Genomic DNA, 20,113 nt, shown 5'->3' with positions numbered 1-20,113 from the left:
AGTAAAAGACAAGGAAGTCTATGAAGTCCCACGGGAAACATCCTTTACAACGTGGTCTTTACCGCACAATCCATGCAATGCCTTTACCGCGCATCCTTTACCATGCAATGCCTTCAGACCGCATGGCCTTTACCTCACAGGTCTTTAACACACATATGTCTTTACTACACATGTGTGTGTGGGGATATATATATATGTGTACCGGTAGGTATTTATTGTTAGAACTTAGTTTCCAAAGGAAAGTGTTTTTTGACTTGGCTATACCTTTGACACCATTTGACGAATCTTCATGAAACTTTCCAAAAAAAGTATCAAGTTGGGTGTTCTTGTTCATGGAAAGTTTCAGGGTGAGCCATCAAGTAGGGGCCGAGGGGGGAAAGTGTGGTTCCCATGTTAATTCCCATAGAGTTTTTAGAAATGGCTATGGCCCGACCAGCTGGACGGAATTACACCAAAGTTGGCAGAAAGGTAGGTCTTGGTCCTGAAAGCACCCTTTTTTGTTATTTGGTGTAAATCCTTTAAGTAGTTTTTGAGATATTTAAAGAAAACCAAATGTGTATATCTGGGCGGAGCCTAAGCACAAATCGCATGGTGAGATCTGATTGGCTGCCAGCACTTCAACTAGGAAGTGCTGGCAGCCATCTAGGGACCAAAATACATGATAGCACCCACTGAAGTGCATTGTTGTGAATGGCAGGTTTAGAGAATCACAAAAACAAGAACATATAAAGGGTGATAAAGATTTAAGTCAAATATAAATCATTTGTTGATAGTACCATACTAATTTTAAGAATTATGGAGTGTTTTAAGGTGATTTTACCCTGCTCAGATTTCATGAATCATGTTTGAGAGAAAACAGTTTTCTCATTATTTTCCCACAGGGGTTATAGAAGGTGATCCAGAAGCTAAAATGAGAGCATACGTTCTGTAAATTCACACTATCTTTCTCAGCCATATGAGAATGAAGTCTGACATTCTGTGTCAGGACCAGAAGCGAAGATTATGCATTTCTTTTTCACTTTTATTAAACAGCCAGTTCAAAGTTCAACAAAAGAAAAAAAACAGAACACTACCTATCCCATGGTTCATAACACGGTATCGATGGTAAACAATGTCCAATCCTATAATAGTCTGATTGTCCATATATATCCCCCGCTCTCCGAGTCCTTCCTCAGCTTCACTGCAGACGGTTAAGTTCAAGCAGCATCAGTTTGTTGTGGTATTCATTCCTGAAAAAGTCAATCTAATGGTTGAGAAAAAACACCATCTCTGAACTCATTCTACTCAAAGCGACTTGTATTCATAACATTACACAATAATCCCTGTAACACAAACACAAACTTTTTTACAATCTTGATATGACTCAAAAGAAGAAACCTCATCGTAGTCAATCTGATATAGGATCTGAGATAGGATCATCATACAGTGAAGAAAACACATCATAGAATTATTTTAAAACACAATACCACCTCTCACGCTTGTCCTTGGTATGATCTCTGTCTGGGAGAGGGACACGGGTATGCTGTGTCGGGTGGTATAATCCTTGCCTCCTTGTCCTTAATAGAATTGAAACTTTCCTTCTGGATAGCTAGGAAATTTCTCATTCTATGTCAGGCCCAGAGGCAAGGATTATGCATATTCAAATCTTACACACCACCAGAGCAGCCGCTTTGTGGATCGGTTTAAAGTAAAACCGTTTAAAAGTAGATTCAGAAGACCAATCAGGTGTGTTAAGAATATCCTCCAATCTGCCACCTACCTCTATGGCCTAAGAAGCCATGGCTCCTCTAGTGGAGTGTGATCCAAAACACTGAACATTGTATCCTGCCTCTGCCATAATCCACTTTACCAACTTTGCAATAGAAGGGGAGGATAATGATTTAAATGGCTTCTTGATGGAAATTAACAGTTGTCTTTCTCCCGGTGGTAGGCATTCTGCCATTATCTTTTCATAAGCCTTAAAGCATCTGACCACACACAATTTAGGTGAACTCTCAAAAGCTGGCTAAGTTTCTGACCTGGTATTGCATTTGGTTCACCTAGATATAGTAAAGGTGACTCCATCCAGTGAAAACACTCTAGCAGTAATGTCTAGAGCTCTCACATTGGATGCCCTTTTATAGGATATGAGGCATAGTAGCATTGCTAACTTCACCGATAACTCATTCCTCTAGAGGTATTGGTTATCCTGCCATGAAGATAAGAAACATAATACTACGTGAACATCCCTCATACCTGAGTATCGAAGTTCCGGGGATCTAAATATCCTGATGCCCTTGAGCAATTTGCAAACCCAAGGATGTTCTCTCACGGGTGTGCTATGAAAAGGAGAATGACCTGCCGAAATTGCTGACCTAAAGGAATTCATTGTGCAATATGATAAGCCAGAGTCAGCCAATTCTGCCAAAAAAATTAAGATATCTGTAACTTGGACCCCAATGAAATCTAATTGTCTTTCTACACACAAACAAACCCAACATATATATTTTTACAAGTCCCCGGGGCCCAAGCCTGTTGGATGAATCTTTCAGCCCCTTCTGAAAGTCTGATGTCTTCCCATGGATGCCTGAAATTCTCCATGCCATGAGTCTGAGGTGACCCTGAAGAACTAGAGGGTGTGGTTGACCCCGTGGATCGAGCAGTACCTGCAGGAAAACTGGGATCAGAAGCAGGAAGCCGTAAGAGAGTTCAAGCAGTGCCAGGAACCACACCTGTGATCTCTACATGGGGGTTATCAGAACCACTGATGCCCTCTGACAACGCACCTGAGCTGTCACACTCGGTATCAGCATGAAAGGGGGAAAAGCATAAGCTTGCTCCGTTCCCCATTCCTGTAGGAACACATCCACTGCTGCCGCCCCCGGGTCCGGGTGCCAACTGAAGTACTTAGATAGTTGTACGTTCAGTCTGGACACAAAGAGATCCACTTAACACGGACCCCAGCGATCTATGAGGCCCGTAAAGACCCTCCTGTCCAATTGCCAGCTGCTGGCGTCCTCCAAATGTTTGGAGTTCCAGTCTGCTAGGCTATTCTGTGTTCCCAGAAGATATTCCACTGTCATTGAGATTTGGTGCTGGAGGCAGTAATGCCACAAATCCTTCACCAGTTATCCCAACGTCCTCGAGCGGGTGCCACCCAGGCAGATTGGGCTTCAGTGGACTGCGGACACATTGTCCCTCCTCAAGAGAATATAACAAGAGACTCTGTCCCACGTCAGGGACTTGATCGTGAAAGATTCTGCCAGGAGTTCCAGGCAGTTGATAAGCAGATTGAGTTCCTGTTGAGTCCATCGCCCCCCCCATCAAAATCTATCCACATTTGGCCCCTCAACCCTGATGGCTGGCATCCGATTCTATGATAAGGTCCGGAGAGGATACGAAGATTGTTCTGCTCGTCCAAGCGTCCATGTGGTCTATCCACCACTGTAACTCTGTCATGGCCTCCTGGGAGAGGGATGTCAACTCTGAGTATGTTACTCCCCATCTGAGGTGCCATGCCTTCAAATGTTGTAGAGCCCTGTAGTGAAGAGGGCCTAGGAATATGGCCTGGATCGAGGATGATGATAGTCCCACAATCCTGGCCAGCTGTCTCAGGGAGATCCTGTCCAGCCTCGTCAGAACTTTCCCAGTTCTTTCTTGATCTTGGATACCTTTGTGATTGGAAGGCTAAGGGAGGCCCTGGAGACTATCCATCCTCCAACGAATAGACCCGAAGCTGGCAGATCTTGCAAGCACGGAACCAGGGCCCCTTGTTGATGGCCTCTTCTTCTGCAACAAATTTGTAAAAGATTTGGGCAAGTTTGTCCATAGATTTACTGCGCTGGATAAAGCCCAGACCTCGATGAACAAAGTCTTTTGGAATCAGGTTTTTGCCAGGGCCGGCAGACCTCGAGGGCGCCTGTCCGGCTGTGCTGCCTCCAATAGCCCTCAGTCCTCCTACAACACAGCAGGCAGAGGATTCTCAACTCCCCGAGACACCTTTTACCCGGCCAGAGCCCAAGCAGGCCGTGCCCACTTCAACAGAGGTGGCTTCAAGGCCAACTACAACTCCGGCTCCAACACTCAAGGTAAGCTTGATTTCATCTGCTCGGGTAGCCCTAGGGGGAAGGACCAGGTTTTTCCTAAATAACTGGTCGGCACTAACATCGGACCAATGGTTCTAGAGACAGTTGCAGGCTTCCACCTAGAATTCTTTGGGATACCCCAATAGAGGTCCTTGCCGCCTCCTATCCATTTTTCCCAACTAGATCTAATTTTTGTTCGGCAAGAAGTCCAACAATTGTTACTCAAAGACACAATTGCTCAGTGTCAGCCTGACCCTTCAGGCTACTGCAGCAATATTTTTACAGTAAACAAGAGGGTGGAGTGTCACGCCTTGTGATCAGTCTGAAGGAGTTCAATACCTGGGTTCTGTACCAACACTTCAAGATGGAAGGGATCCATCTGCTCAGGGACATTCTCAGGGTAGGCGACTGGATGGTACGCCTCGACCTGAAAGATGCTTATCTCAGAATCGCGATATTTCCTCCTCACAGGAAATATCTGCAATTCCAGTGAGACAACCAATGGTTCCACTTCAAGGTTCTCCCATTCAGCTTTTCCTCCGCACCCTGGTGTTTCACCAAAGTTATGCCTCCCGCAGTAGAAAGTCTTCGAGCCAAAGGGGTCCGGATGATCGTCTATCTGGACAATATGTTGCTGATGGCACAAGATGCTCATCTCCTCATGCAACATTTAAATTGGACCGTACAGTTGCTTCAGGAACTGGGATTCCTGATCAATGTAAAGAAATCCGCTCTGACGCCATCTTGTCAGATGGAATTTCTGGGTTTCCAGATTGACTCTGTTTCTTCTCTCCTATCTCTTCCGGCCCAGAAGTTACAATCAATCTGGAAGGAGATCAGGACCACTCTCCAGAAAGACAAGCTATCCCTAAGGGTTCTGGCCAGGATAGCGGTGCTTTTAGCGTCTTCTATAAAAGCCATATTTCCAGGGCCCCTAAATTACAGGGCGCTACAACGTCTCAAAATTTGTCATCTTCAAAAGGGTCTTTTGTACACAGAACTCATCACTCTCACTCAAGAGACGTGGTGCGAGCTTCAGTGGTGGCTCGACCACATGGCAGCGTGGAACGGCAGGGCCATCTTCGGAATTCGCCCAGATATCATTCTGGAATCAGACGCCAGCAAGTTAGGTTGTGGAGCCAGATGTGATTCCGTTTCCACAGAAGGGCATTGGTCGTGCGAAGAGTCTCAGCTACACATAAATTGCTTGGAGCTCTTGGCAGGCTCTTTTGCCATTAAAACTCTGGCCCCTCTCTCCAACTGTTGCGTTCTCCTGCGCATGGACAGCATCTCAGCAGTATGCTACGTCAACAAGCTAGGCGGGACAAGGTCTCGGGTCCTAGCAGAGATAGCAAAGGCATTTTGGCACTATTGTCTTCAAAGCCAGATCTCAGTAACAGTAGAATACCTGCCAGGTCAGTTCAATACGGTAGCGGACTGGAACTCCAGATTCCTCAGGGATTCCAGCGAGTGGAAACTCCTTCCCTCGGTTTTTCGAGCCCTCCAAAGCAGGTGGGGGCAGTGTCACCTAGACCTCTTTGCATTCCGCCTCTCCCACCAGCTGCAGCGGTTCTATTCTTGGAGACCAGATCCCCTGGCAATGGCCACAGATGCCTTTCTCCAACAGTGGACATGGCCACTCCTGTATGCTTTTCCCCCCTTTGTGATGATACCCAGGGTGGCGTCTCAGTCGGTCAAGCAGAAAGCAGAATTGATTTTGATCACTCCCTTTTGGCGGGCTCAGCCTTGGTTTCCAGTTCTTCTGGAAATGTCCAGGGATTTTCCAGTCCAGATTCCCCCAATCCTGGAATTGTTGCTGGACCCAGCGGGGCAGACACATCCTCTTTTGACCCAAGACAAATTACAACTCATGGCTTGGTGCATTTCAGGCAACGTTGGCTTCTGCCAGGCCTTTCGGAGCAATCTGCTTCTTTCTTATCAGCATCTTGGTTAGACTCCACCCATAGACGTTATGCCTTGGCATGGTGCTGATGGGTGGGTTGGTGCAACCCTCGGAATTTGGATACCTTGGGGGCCCCCAATTGTTACTGTAGTAAATTTTTTGGTGGAACTAGCATCATAATACTGAGTTTCTGCACAGTAAATAATTACAGATCCGCTAACTCAGCGGGTCATGTCTTCCTAGAAGGGAAGCCAGTAGGGGAGCACCCTCTTGTGTCTAGAGTCATGAAAGGTATCCGTTTGGCTAACCCTCCTCAACCGAAGTACGCACACCTGTGGGATGTAAATATCTTCCTACATTTTTTGCAAAACTGGCCTTGTAATGTAGACTTATCCAGAAACCAGTTATCGGCTAAATTGACGATCTTATTGAGTTTAGCATCATGCAGACGGGTGTCTGATGTGAGAGCTTTAGATATTTCGGGTTGTGTGTTCTTTCCAAATGGAGTTACTTTTTCTATTTCCAGGGGAACGAAGACTGGTTCAATGCAAGTAACCTATCCTAGCTATCCAGACGATTCCAAACTATGTGTGGTACAGTGTTTAAAGGAGCATGAGGACCGTACCAGAGAATTTTGTCAATCTCCTGGGGGGCCAATTGTTAATTTCACTTCAAAAACCTTTTCATCTAGTATCTTCTGCAACCTTAGCTTGCTGGGTGAGATGGATTCTGACTGAGGCAGGAATAGATACTTTTGTCTTTGGAACCCACTCTGTGAGAGGTGCCATGGCATCAAATTCCTTTTCTCTCGGCTCTCAGTTACAAGAAATAATGAGGGCAGCAGACTGGTCATTGTACTCTACATTCAAGATGTTTTATTGTAAACTGGTTTTGGATGTAGCCTCGGTTGTCTTACAACAGCTTTAAACAAGCATAATCCGAGCCTCCGGTCCTGCTATAGAATGAAAACTTTTCAGGCATATGTGATAAGAATTTTCAATTCTATTAAGGAAACGGAGGCGAGGATTATCACACCCAATGGATATACCTTACCCACCCAGTTATGCTGTATAAGCTTAGTGTTCAGTTTATTTTTCATGTGATTCAATGCCATTTTGATCTCATGGTCTTGTAACTCATGCTTTATTTATTGCAATGTACATTTCTCTAAGATTGCATGGTGCATTGCATATATTCAGACAATATACAACTACATATTAAGTACACATTTTTTCTTCTATTCCAGCATCCAATCAGAAGACTTTGTGATCCAATTAATGAAGAATGAGTCTTCTTTCGGCTATGTTGGTCTGCCGTTTTGAGGAATCTGCAGATTCGTCATTGGATTCAGTGCCAAATTTTTCTTGAAGACTGTCTGTTTATCATTTTTGAGACTTTATTCCTCACTGCAAAGAAAGAGGAACGACTATGGCGGTTTGAGCAGATATATGGCAGTATGGATGTCCATTGGTAGTGAGGCTTGACGTCATGTTTATGGGATTTGTAGTTTTTGTATACGTTTTATTTTATCGGCTGCTGTGGTTTGCGAATTAATAAACAGCAAAGAAGAAGCATAATCCTCTCCTCCGTATCCTTAATAGCATTGCAAATTCTTATCACGTATGCTCGACAAACTTTCAGTTCCATAACAAATAAGTCTCCTAAGATGGCCACCAGAGAAAAAAAGAGCCCAAATGTAGCACAAATTTCACCCAAATGTAGCCCGAGTATAGCCCAATGACAAAAGTGTGCAAAACACTTCATTATTTTGTTTTTTTGCAATTTTATATAATACATACTTGACCCGAAAGTATTGGTATGTTTACATGAGCATCAGTTACATTGCACAAGGACACATTCATTTTGGTTTTAGGTATGGAGAGATTAAGTGATTTGCTCAGAATCACAGGATGTTGAGCTGACACTGAAACTCAAACCTCGTTCCCCAGTTAAAAAGTCTGCAGCTCTGGCTGTAACGCCACATCCTCTTCCCTAAGTATAACAAATAATTAAGTGAACAACCTGATGAAAAAACATAGTGATAGCGAATAATTTAAAAGTGTTTTGTCGCTATTTGAGAACTCAGAAAATATGTCTTCATTTTAGTTTTTTAGAGCCCTAACCATAATTTCTATAGTAATAAGATACTCTAATTTTTATAATTTCTAATGGAAATGCTTTAGGTATTACAGTTTTAATGACTTCAAAATGATGTCAGGCTTGCTACACATTTGTAATAAATAAAGAATGTTAACAATCTAGTTGTTCATTAAAATACAGTGGGGAAGCAGAGGTCAGGGGCACAGACTCATAATTGAGGGCAGGGAGGAGGGTGCAGAGGCAACAAGTTGACCACGCTGGGCTGGCGTGAGGGGCAGTGGCAGCACAACGGACCATGGAGGGCAGAGCAAAGGGGAGCAGGGGCAGCAAGCCAACCATGCAGGACAGACAAAAGAGGCTGTGGCAATATAATAGACCATCGAGGGCAGAAAGAAGAGACAGTGGCAGTGCAACCATACATCCCAATAGACCTGATTCAGGCAGGAGACTATCGATGTTTTTAAGTCCAAAAGGGCTTTATTTTATATGGCTCCTGCCTAAAATCTCCTCTTTTTCAATGTAGGACAATGAGGAAAATCGATGTCCCAGGTTTTTTTCAAAATCTCCCTCTTGCAAAGCTCACAATGTTGGCAAGTATGGTACATTGGATCACAGAGGGCAGGAGGGATGGACAGGGGCACCAAACTGACCTTACACACAGGCGCCCGGGGTTGGAACAGCACAATACACCACACAGGGCAAGCTGGACGGCAGTGCGGCACAACAGACCATGGAAAGCAATAGGGAGGGGACATGGTCATGCGCATGAACAATAGAAACTAGAGGGGAAAGAGGCAAGGGCAGCAAGCTGAACATACCAGACAGACAGGAGGGACAGTTGCAGCATAACAGACCATGAAAGGCAAGAGGAAGGGGGCAGTGGCAACCTATCGGACCATGCAGGGCAGGAGGGAGGGGGCTGGTGCATGGACTTGGACAACAGAGGGTAGGGAGGAGGTGGATGGGGCAACAGGCCAACTGTTCAGGGCAGGTGGGAAGGGCAGTGGCAGAACAACGGCCACACAGGGCTGTAATGAGGGAGCAGTGGCATGGACTTGGACAATGGATGACAAGGAGGGGGGCAGGAGCAGCAAGCTTGGGTGGGGGCAGCACAATGACAGGCCAGGCCTTGCATCCAACCCCCCACTGTGCATTGCAATGGGCACCTTACTTAATGTTACAAAAAAACTATAAATTCACTAAAAAAACATAGGTTACTGGGACGTTATGATTATGAAATGTTATTAAAAAAAACCTTAGAAATTTACTAAAAAACCAAAGGTTACATGGAGGTTATAGTTAGGTTCAGATTTTACACGCACAAAACCATAGAAATTCAGCTGTTAGGGTTATTTCAAGTAACTATAACTTGTGCCCTAAGGCAACTATAACTAGCACCCTCACCATGCACTTCTAATTACTCCAGATATTACACCACTAATGACATCTTTTTTGACATCATTGATAATATCACTGTAACATTTGCAATAACATTATTGATGAGAAAACTGTGCAGGACAAGGGCACATGTTATAGTTACCATAAGACACAAGTTATAGTTACTTGAAATAGCTTTAACTATAACAGCTGAATTTCTATGGTTTTGTGCATGTAAAATCTGAACCTAACTATAACCTCCTTGAAAAAAGAAAGAAATATATATATATATATATATATATATATATATATATATATATATGTATATAATTCACCAAAAGTATTCACTGCACTCCATGAAGTCCAATTCCTTAGGGAGTTGAAACGCGTTGGTGGTTGTTAATTTGGCATCAATAAATAGGCACTAATTGAACTTCATGGAGTGCAGTGAATACTTTTGGTGAATTATATTTTACGAGATTGGTCCTCTCCGTCACGAGCACCGGCAGTGGAGTGCACCACCCAGCAACCTTTAGACCATCTTTGTTTGAAGATATATATGTATATATATATATATTCACAAAAAAACATAGGTTACAGGAACTTTATAGTTAGGAAACAGAATTGAAAACACCTTACAAATTAACTGGAATCAACAAAGGTTATAAGGACGTTATAGTCAGGCTGACATTTTAAAAGTACAAAACCATATAAATTCAGCAGTCAAGCTACCTCATTTAACTATAACTTACAGCCCGGGGTGCACTGTTTATGACGTAACATATTACATCACCCATGACTCGGTTAATGACATCACTGATGACATGACCCGGACAGCATAAGCGCCTGATAACAATCTAGGAGGGCAGGGTTGCTCCATCACAAACGTGACGGATATCCCGTCTGCCCTATTATGATCCCGTTATATCCTATGGAGATCGTAATACAGCGAACGGAATATCCGTCACATTTGTGATGGAGTATTCCATCCACTAAGATGGTAATCAAGCTGTAAGTGTTTACAAGAATGTTTATGAGACTTAAAGATAGATACTAAGCTACTGCATAACTTAAATTAATATTCTTTTGGTACTGCTGATTAGTGATAATATTTCTGTTGTATGTCATTGGAGTGGATGAGTGAGTGTCATAATGTATTTGTTAATTGTTGTGTGAGCAGCTGTACAAATTGGTCAATAGCTGTGACAGTAGCTGTTTTTAGTAATTGAGTGGTTTTCTGTGTTGCTGAATGAGTAAATAAATTGATGTGTGAGTAGCTATGTGTATAAGTGGTTGTGTGAGTAGCTGTACTGGTGATTGAGTGACTCTGTGCGTGCTTCTATGACTAAGTAAGTGTGTGTGTGTGTGAGTGTCTGGGTGAGTGAGTGGTTGTGTTGCTGGTTGTATGGGTGAGTGAATGGATGTGTGAGTAGCTGTATGGGTGAGTGAGACAGGGTCAGAATGATCATATGTCTGTATGACTTGGTGTTGAGTGGTTGTATTGGTGAGTGAGTGGGTCTATGAGTAAGTGTATAGGTATGTGAGTGGCTGTGCTAGTGACTGTTTTTGGAGCATAAGTGACGGTAATAATAACTGTATGGGCAAGTGTGTGGCTGTGTATATAAGTCAGTATTTCAGTAATAATATGGGTGTGTGAGTGCTTGTGTGACTGTGAGTGAGTGAATGGGTGTGTAAGTGGTTGTAAAAATGAGTGAGTGGGTGGATGAGTACATGCATGGTCTAAGAGTGTGTATGTGAGTAGTTGTATGGGTGTGTGACAGAGTGTATAAAGAGGTTGTATGGGAGTGTGAGTGGGGTGTGAGTGGTTAGGTGGATGGCATCATCACTGATGTCATTTGAGATGTCATGAGTGATGTCACCAACCATGTCATAAGTGATGTAATATGTGAGGTCATAAGCAGTGCATTGCAAGGGCGTAAGTTATAGTCAGGCAAGGTAACTATAACTGCTGAATTTCTATAGTTTTGTACATTTGAAATGTAAGCCTAACTATAAGCTCTTTGTAACCTTTGTTTTTTTCATTGAATTTGTAAGGGTTTTTTTATTCTATTTCCTAACTATAACATTCCTGTAACCTATGTTTTTTTCAGTGAATTTCTAGGGTTTTTTAAGCTCATGTTATGAGTGTGTGCATGGCTGTGTCAGTGTATCAGTGAGTGTTTGTGCTGGTGTGTTACTAGATTGATAAGTGTATATCTTGGTGTCTCAGTCAAGGGTGGCTCCTCCTTAATAGCGCAGGAGCATCGTCCCCCTGCTCAGTCAGGCAGTGACAAATTTGTCACTGCCTGACTGAGCCATAGGAGTTTAGAGCAGGGCAGTGCCATGGCAGGGAGGAGGAGTGGTGGGCACTTGTAAGTGTGCGTGCCAGTTTGGCTGGCCATCTGTTCAGAATATTTATGGGTGGTGTATCAGTTTTAAAGGATGTAATTATTTACATACATTACTGTGGTAAACGGGTCAATTAATGCATGTCAAAAGAAAGAAAATAGAAATAGTACTTACACTTTTATGTCATACAATTACTTCGTAAAGTTTTATATTCTGCAATGAAAAAGCATGTGTTAATAATAAAGCACAACACATTTGTACCACTGTAAAGCAATCATAGTGGAAATAAAGGATATTGCATTGATAAATAGTGAAAAGCTAGTACAAGTGACACAAAAAAAGACTGTTAAAGTTATATGAGAAATCTGAGAGAATTAAAAGAAAAATTGTTTTTTTGGGATCCGCAGGTCCTCCGTGGTACCAAAAGATAGACAGACCATACTCTATGGTTCCTTGTTGCGATCATGTGATCCGGAGGGATTTGTGGATCCGGATCTGCAGATCTGGTAGATTTAAAAAAAATTAAATTCTTCACATATTACCAACAATGGGTGTGGTGGTACTAGTGTACTACTAGTGGTATTTATATAGGATGTAAGTAATATATGTTTTTCTCCACGTTACTGCATTTTAACATATTTCAATGATCCGCAGATCCACCGCAGTGCTCAGCCCGGCCTCCCCCATGTAACTCTGCGGCAGATCCGCAGATCCACGTGGCAGTACAAAATTAGTTTTTACTATCTATTCTAAACCAATGTAATATGTACATCTGTTTCTATTAAAAATATATTTACAGCAAATTAAACTTTAAAAAAAAAAATTCCCATTAGAACTGTGAATAGAAACTCACAGTCTAGTCTTTTGTATACCTTTCTTGCTCCCGTAGCTGTGCTACAATGGTATTATAGTCTGCAACATTCTCCTTCTGCAGTAGGTCACGAGTTCATACTGTTTCTGCTTACTCCTAAAGCATATCTAGCAGGTGTGGTTGAATGTTTAAAAAATTAAACACATCCCAAACACCAATACTTTTTGCAATTTCTCCAAAGCCAATTCAACTTCTGCTTACTTTTTTCTCAATATCACTACCTAGTTTTAAGCACCAACATATTCACAACAACCAATGAAATGTTTAACTGGTAGCCTCCATTTAAACTGCACTCTATTTCAATACTGCCACATTCAAATGCAGCCTTGTCCTGTGTGGTACTCCAGCTTCCTTCCAAAATCCTCAGAGTGTAGATTGTGGATCATAGCTATGTATTTTAGGCCAGAGAGAGTGGTAGAAAAAGTGGCATTGACAGGGACCTGGGTTTCTCTAATGTGGATATTACTTGGGTTAGCCAAAGAGGGTAAAGTGGCATAAATTACTCCCTTTAGTTGAACGCATTAATGATTGCCAACATCCAGACCTCATGATTGTGCACTGTGGTGGCAATGACCTAGGCACAGTTACTGGGGTAGGATTGGAAATCCTAATGAAGGATACCTTTGGGAAATTAATGGCACTGTTCCCACACACTGCCTTTGTTTTTTCTAACATTTTCCAAAAGCAGAAGTAAAAGTGGTCAAGTGAATTCTGTCCACAAACAGCCAACTCCAGGAAACATCTTATTAAAATTGTTTCTGCATTCGTCAGAGACCATAACAAGGGCTTTATATACCACAATAATTTGCCATTTGATGTGGATGGTGTATATATAGAAATGATGGAGTTCACCTAGCAGACAAAGACAACTGGATGTTCCTGCAGATCTTGAAAGATTGCATCCAGTTTCATATGTAGTTATCAAGTACACACTATAATCACAAAGGCTCTTTTCAGTGCCAACCCCTTTACCATAGACATTAATTTTAACTTTTTTATTCCTATTTCTTTTAAATATCAGCCGGATCTGCGAATCCATCTGCTGATCTTGAAAATACCAAATAAATCACATTTTTTTAATTCTACATCCATAATTAACTATTGTGCCACATTGCAACTAAAACCCCTGGGTGAAGGAACTTATAACCTTACCCGTTCATATCCATTCCTGCCCACATTTTAGCTCCTGGACCCTTTCGCAATACAACAAAAAGGCAGCCGCAACTTTCCCTGTCTGGTTACGCCAGCCAAGACTGTGTGAGTATCTGTGTGGTTGTCACTGGTTCTAAAGTGGCTGTGAGGATATCTGCCTTGGTGTGAGAGTGGGTGTGAGAGTGTCAACCTGTGTGTCACAGTGGGTGCAAGAGTGTCTGCCTGGGTGTTAGAGTATGTGCCTGGCCATGAGAGTAGGTGTGAGAATGTGTGACCAGGTGTAAGAGTGGGTGATAGGTTTGTGCCTGGGTGTGACAGCGTGTGTCGGGGCGTGAGAGTGGGTGTGACAGCATCTGTCTAGGTGTGACAGTGAGTGTCAGAATGTCTGCCTGTCTGTCTGTCTGGCTGTGAAAGAGGGTGTTAGACTATCTATCTGGTTGTCACAGTGTGTGCCTGGTTGTGAAAGTGGCTGTTAGAGTGGCTGTCCAAGTGTGTGCGTAGGTGTGAGACTGTCTATCAGGGTGTGTGAGAGTGTGTGAGTGTGTATGAAAGTGTCTCTGGGGGTGTAAGTGGTTGTGAAAGTGTTAGTGTAGTGACAGGATGTGAGAGTATCTGGTGGGTGTGTGAGTAGATGTGAGAGTGTCTGGATGGGTCTGTGAGGGAGTGTGAGAGTGTATACCTGGGTCTGTGAGTGGGTGTGACAGTGTATGTGTGGGTGTGAGAGTGTCTGTATGGGGGTCTTAGTGAGTGTGTAAAAGTCTGTCTTGGTGTCACATTGGGGGTAACAGTGTCTGCCTGGGTGTACGACTGGGTGTGAGAGTGACTGTCTGGGTGTCACAGTGAGTATAAGAGTATCTGTATGGGTATCTGAGTGGCTAAGAGAGTATGTATTTTTATTACGTTTCCCGAAATCCCTGGATTCACCCGCTGATATACACGGGGCCGCCCTGAGCCCCATGGGTGGATCTGTGGATTTCGGGAAACATGAAAAAAACTAATATATAGGCATTTACAGCCCATTATCTATTATTTCACTGCATTTCAATCAACCTCCTGGGGTCAGGGAACCTCTACCCTGACTCAATTATCTACCATCGACCCCATAGTTCAGCCCCGGGGACTGCTGCAGCCGCCATTTTGTTTTTATCAAGGAATGGCCCCTGGGGCTAAAATGTGTGCTGCAATGTACATAAAGGGGTCGGGTTCCCTGACCCCCAGGTGTTGATAGAAATTTGGTGAAATAGTATATATTGTATATATCAGGGTGAACAAAAAGACTTGAGATACTACAGCATTCAACATATTAAACAGAATGATAGAGGTGGAGACCGAGAACAAAGATTGAGGAGGATGGAATCCAAATGGATTATTCTAATTGGAACTGAAATGCCATGGGGGTTGAACATGGATGCAGAGTTAAATAGAGTTACATAGACACCTATAGGAGATAAAGAACAGATAAAAAACAATAAAAAACAGAAAAGATCCAAAAGGGGTCATTTAATAAGAGACATGTTTTGAACTGGATTGTCCATCTTGAACCTTTGTGAAGAGTTAGTTAGACCTTAGAGATGATTACCGAAAGATATCATGGGGTTATCAAATTAATGAAACAAATAAGATCCTCATGGGGAAAAGTATCCCCTTACATGAAGTTACAGAATTTAGCAGCCTTTTTGTTTTGGTTATGCTTCATATTTAGCTCAATATGTTCTAGGTACTTTACCGTGAATAAATAACCCAATGTGAGGAGAGATGTAAAAATGATATACATTGTTTATAGAACAGTCTTTGTTTCAAATGGAATCCCCTAATGTCGATAAATGTGCATTGTTAAACAACATAGAAATGGTACTTTACCTAAAAAGAAAATCTTCGAAGGAAGGGAATAAACATATATATTGATTTAATGAGATACATTTATGTTTAGGGTAAATTTGATCTCCAATTAAGACAAGTGAACTAAATTTGGGTTACAAAATCGATTGGAAATGCCTTTTAGGTGATATCAAATGATCATGGATTTTTATTGGTGAATGTTGGGTGATCACATGATTTAAATACACTGACTTCACAATCTACTCAATGGCCAGTCGAAGGCTCAGGCCGAAACGCTTTGCCATTTTGTGTGGAGAGCACTTTGCACTTTGTACTTCACAGTTGATGGATGGTGCCTGCGTCATTCCTGCTTTGAGAAGCTGGTGAATATTGCCTCTCGGATGCTGTGTAATGATTTATGTTTAAATATATATATACATATATATGTAGATAGATATATATATGTATGTGTGTGTGTGTGTTTATATATATATGTATTCTTTTTTTCACTGCCATTTTGTTTTTATCAGGGAATGGCCTCTGCGGCTGAAATGTGTGCTCCAGTGTACATAAATACATATATATTATATCATGCCTTAGGGTAACTATAACTTGCGCCCCCGCCATGCATATTTTTTTCGTGAATATTTTTACGACTGCTGTAATTTGTGAGGTAATTAGCAGTGCATGGTGAGGGCTCGAGTTATAGTTACCTTAGGGCACGAGTTATAGTTACTTGAGATAACTCTAACAGTAACAGGTGAATTTCTATGGCTTTGTACGTTTAAAATGTGAGCCTAACTATAATGTCCATGTAACCTTTGTTTTTTTGAGGGAATTTCTATGTTTTTTTTACCATGAAGTAATTTTCATTACTATACATTAATCCAACCACCACCGTGCATGCCCTTTGGCTGTGCGTGGAGGTGGTTGGCAGCAGGGCATGGCCTATGGCCAGGCCCTGTGCCCAACCCCCTATAAGCACCCAACCTTGCGCCATGCATGGCCTTCGACCGGTGCGGTGCGGTTGCACCGGTGCGGTTGCCTGAAGGGCCTGGTCTGCTGCCAGTCCCTGCGGCCAACACCCCTAACCACCTAACCTTGAGAGAGAGAGAAAGTGAGTGAGAGAGAGTGATTTAGGCTTTGACGAATGATATACTTAGAATGAGATACTTCCGGACAAATTTAAAAGAAATGTTTTTATGAATAAAAAAGAGTGAGATCACCTTTCAGTATGTACCTTAAATATTTATAGAGGAAAAAAAAATAAGCAGGAAATTACCACAGACTCACCTAGACTAGAACCCTTAAACTTTAGTGTGCATGTCTGAGACCTTAAACATTAGGTCAGAGGTAACTCCTTACTGTGCAGTGCCTAGACTTAGCTATGACATTCACCCCACAGATTGTGAGGGGAAAAAGTCTTCAATGTTCCATCACTAGGAATGTTTAAAAATCAAAATACTAGAAAATAAACAGAAACACTGTCATGATATACTAGGATTTGAACCTTCAACCTACTGACAGTGCAAGAGCTTTACCAGTAGGCCAGAAGTGACCCTTCTCTGCCTCATAATGTAAGTATAACATTGGGCCAGATGTATGAAGTAGTGGGCTATTTGAAACCAGTAAAAGGCTTCTGGACATGTACCTTCCCTATTTTGTGAGTCAGTAACTTGTTACCGACTCACAAAATAGGGATTGTGAGTCTGTTAGAAATTGGGTCTCTAGTTGGCAGAGGTATACATCCTTGGCCAATGAGGGACCACAATCCTAGTTAGGGTAAGTCACAACACAACCCAAATTATCCTGTGCGCACCCTCTGGTAGCTTGGCACAGAGCAGGCAGGCTTAACTTAGAAGGCAATGTGTAAAGTATTTGTACAATAACTCATACAGTAACAGTGAAAACACCATAAAAATACACCACACAGGTTTAGAAAGATAGATATTTATCTGAATAAAATAAGGTAAAAACAACAATAATACAATGAGCACAAGTTGCAATATCACTTTTTAAAGTTTTAAAAGGGTCTCAATCCTTAAGAATCAGTTGTTGTATATTGGTAACACACAGTACCAGGGATGTGTAAAAAATAATGACTCATGGGGACCGCAGAGGAAGAGATGGGTGGAAAAACAAGGTGTTGCATTGGATTGTCGGGCACGGCACAGACGATGCGTCGTTTCTTTCCACACAGCAAGTTGATGCGTTGATTTCCAGGAGCGTAGCCTTGGTTCCTCACTGCGATGCAGGGATATTTTGACGCCCATGGATGATGCGTTGAAAATCCTTGACGTACTGGGAGAAGGAGCAGGCGCTACGTCAATCCGATTGGCAGTGCAGTGAAATTTAAGTAGCGAGGCAAGCGTTGCGTCGGATTTCCAGTTGCAAGTCTGTCGCTGCATTGTTCCAGTTGGTGGTGCAGCGATTTTCAAGCCATGGTGCAGGTGCTGTGTCGATTTCTGCTGGCTTTGTGTTGATTTCCCGACGCACAAGGATTTCCTGAAGGGATGAAGTCTTTGTTGGCCCTGAGACTTCAGAAACAGGAGGGAACCTTAATCCAAGCCCTTGGAGATCACTTTAGGAGGAAGGCAGAGTCCTTCCGGCTGAGTCAGGAGCACCAGGCAGCAGGGCAACAAGCAGGAAAACAGTCCTTCAGCAAAGAAGTCCAGATGAGTCTAGGTATACGTCCAGAAGTGTCTGATTTGGTGGGGTCAGAGACCCAGTTAATATAACCAAAAATGCCTTTGAAGTGAGGGAAACTTCAAAGAGTGGTTTTGAAGTGACCAAGTTCACCTTTCAACCCAGTCCTGTCTGCCAGGATCCCTGTGGAGGGTATCAGTCCTTTGTATGAGGGCGAGCCACTAGCCTTTGAAGTGTAAGAGAGAGCCCCTCCATCCTTCCTGCCCAGAGAGATCCATGCAGTATGCAGATGAATGTAGATGTGTCTGAGTGTCCTATGTTTATGGTTGTCTGGGTGGAATGCACAAGGGGAGCTGCCAACCAGCACGGACCAGAGGTGGATTGGAGCTAAGCTATTAGGCACGGATGGCCGTATGTGCAGAGAAATGCCCACTTTCTCAAAGTGGCATTTCTAAAATAGCAATATTAAATCCAACTTCACCAATAAGCCAGATTTTCTATTACCATTCTGGCCATACTAAACATGACAGGGCCACTCCTCCCAGATCAGAATCTAGCACTCAAAAGTATATGAGGGCAGTTCTAATGCTAGTCTATGAGAGGAGCAGGTTTCACAGTAGTGGAAAACACATTATTTTTCACCACCAGGACAGGTAAAACACATAAGTACATGTCCTGCCTTTTACCTACATGGCACCCTGCCCTATGGGTTACCAAGAGCATACCTTAGGGGTGACATATATGTAGAAAAAGAGGAGTTTAAGGCTTGACAAGTAGTTTTAAATGCCAAGTTGAAGTGGCAGTGAAACTGCACACACAGGCCTTGCAATGGCATCCCTGAGACATGGTGAAAGGGCTACTTATGTGGGTGGCACAATCAGTGCTGCATGCCCACTAGTAGTGTTTAATTTACAGGCCCTGGGCACATGTAGTGCACTTTACTAGCAGGTAAATTAAATATGCCAGTTGTGTAGGAACCAATGTCACCATGTTTAGGGGAAAGAGCAAATGCATCTTAGCACTGATGAGCAGTGGTAAAGTGCGCAGAGTCCTAAAACCAGCCAAACAGGGCCAGAAAAATGGAGGGAGGCAGGCAAAAAGTAGGGGGATGACCACCCTAAGGCTGTCAGGTCTAACAGAGTCACTATCAGGAAGAGGCGTGCCAAAGGCGTCCCTTTCTAATAACGAGTCGTGGGGCCATGTAAGAATGTTTTGCTCAAGTTGGTGGTAACCCATTCCCGAAAGGGAAGAAGTCCCCAAGGTACCCCTTTCTGTGTGCAAATGGGTGTGCAAACATTTTTGAAGAGCAGGCAGTGGTCCAAGAGTTGCCTACTCTTCAAAAATGAAAAGAAAACTTTTTAGTTTTCTTTTTGTAATGCATCCCGTTTTCCTTTAAGGAACATGGGCTGCATTACACAAAAAAGACTGCTTTATTTAAAAGCAATCACAGACATGATTGTCTGCTGCCCCCAGCAGGCCACCATCCCTGTAATTGTGGCCATTTCCCAAATGGGTTGCAAATTGCGACCTGCCTCATGAATATTAATGAGGCAGGTCTCTTGCGACCCATTTGGGAATCACAAACAGTGTCAAACACACTTTACTACATTCCAGTTTGCGATTTCCTAACAGCAGATCCCAAAGATACGCTATTAGGGAATCGCAAACAACTTTTTACATACATCTGGCCCTTTGTTACCAAACATTTTGCTAGTTTAATGCTTTGAAGTTATTGCATGAAATGACCATTACAATACCAATTTCTCTCTCTCTGACTTCCATCCCTTTATGGGACGGAAGAGAGAGAGAGAGAGAGTGTGACAGGACTTGGGG

General features: G+C 42.8%; 1 long non-coding RNA gene across 1 annotated transcript in view; it reads right to left on the bottom strand.

Annotated features, from left to right (window-relative positions):
* Nucleotides 1-1,000: 1,000 nt before the first annotated feature.
* LOC138282924 (uncharacterized) overlaps nt 1,001-20,113 on the bottom strand; it is a 47,574-nt gene continuing 28,461 nt past the window's right edge. Inside the window, exons 3-4 of the long non-coding RNA XR_011201024.1 lie at nt 11,968-12,006; nt 1,001-1,229 (exon numbers count right to left, since the gene is read on the bottom strand). This is a non-coding gene — a long non-coding RNA (uncharacterized lncRNA). The remainder of the gene's footprint in view (nt 1,230-11,967; nt 12,007-20,113) is intronic.

Source organism: Pleurodeles waltl, chromosome 2_2 (genome assembly GCF_031143425.1).
Source record: "Pleurodeles waltl isolate 20211129_DDA chromosome 2_2, aPleWal1.hap1.20221129, whole genome shotgun sequence".
Lineage (NCBI taxonomy): Eukaryota > Metazoa > Chordata > Amphibia > Caudata > Salamandridae > Pleurodeles > Pleurodeles waltl.
Note: the sequence above shows the minus strand (reverse complement) of the source record. Positions and strands in the feature narration are given on the sequence as shown.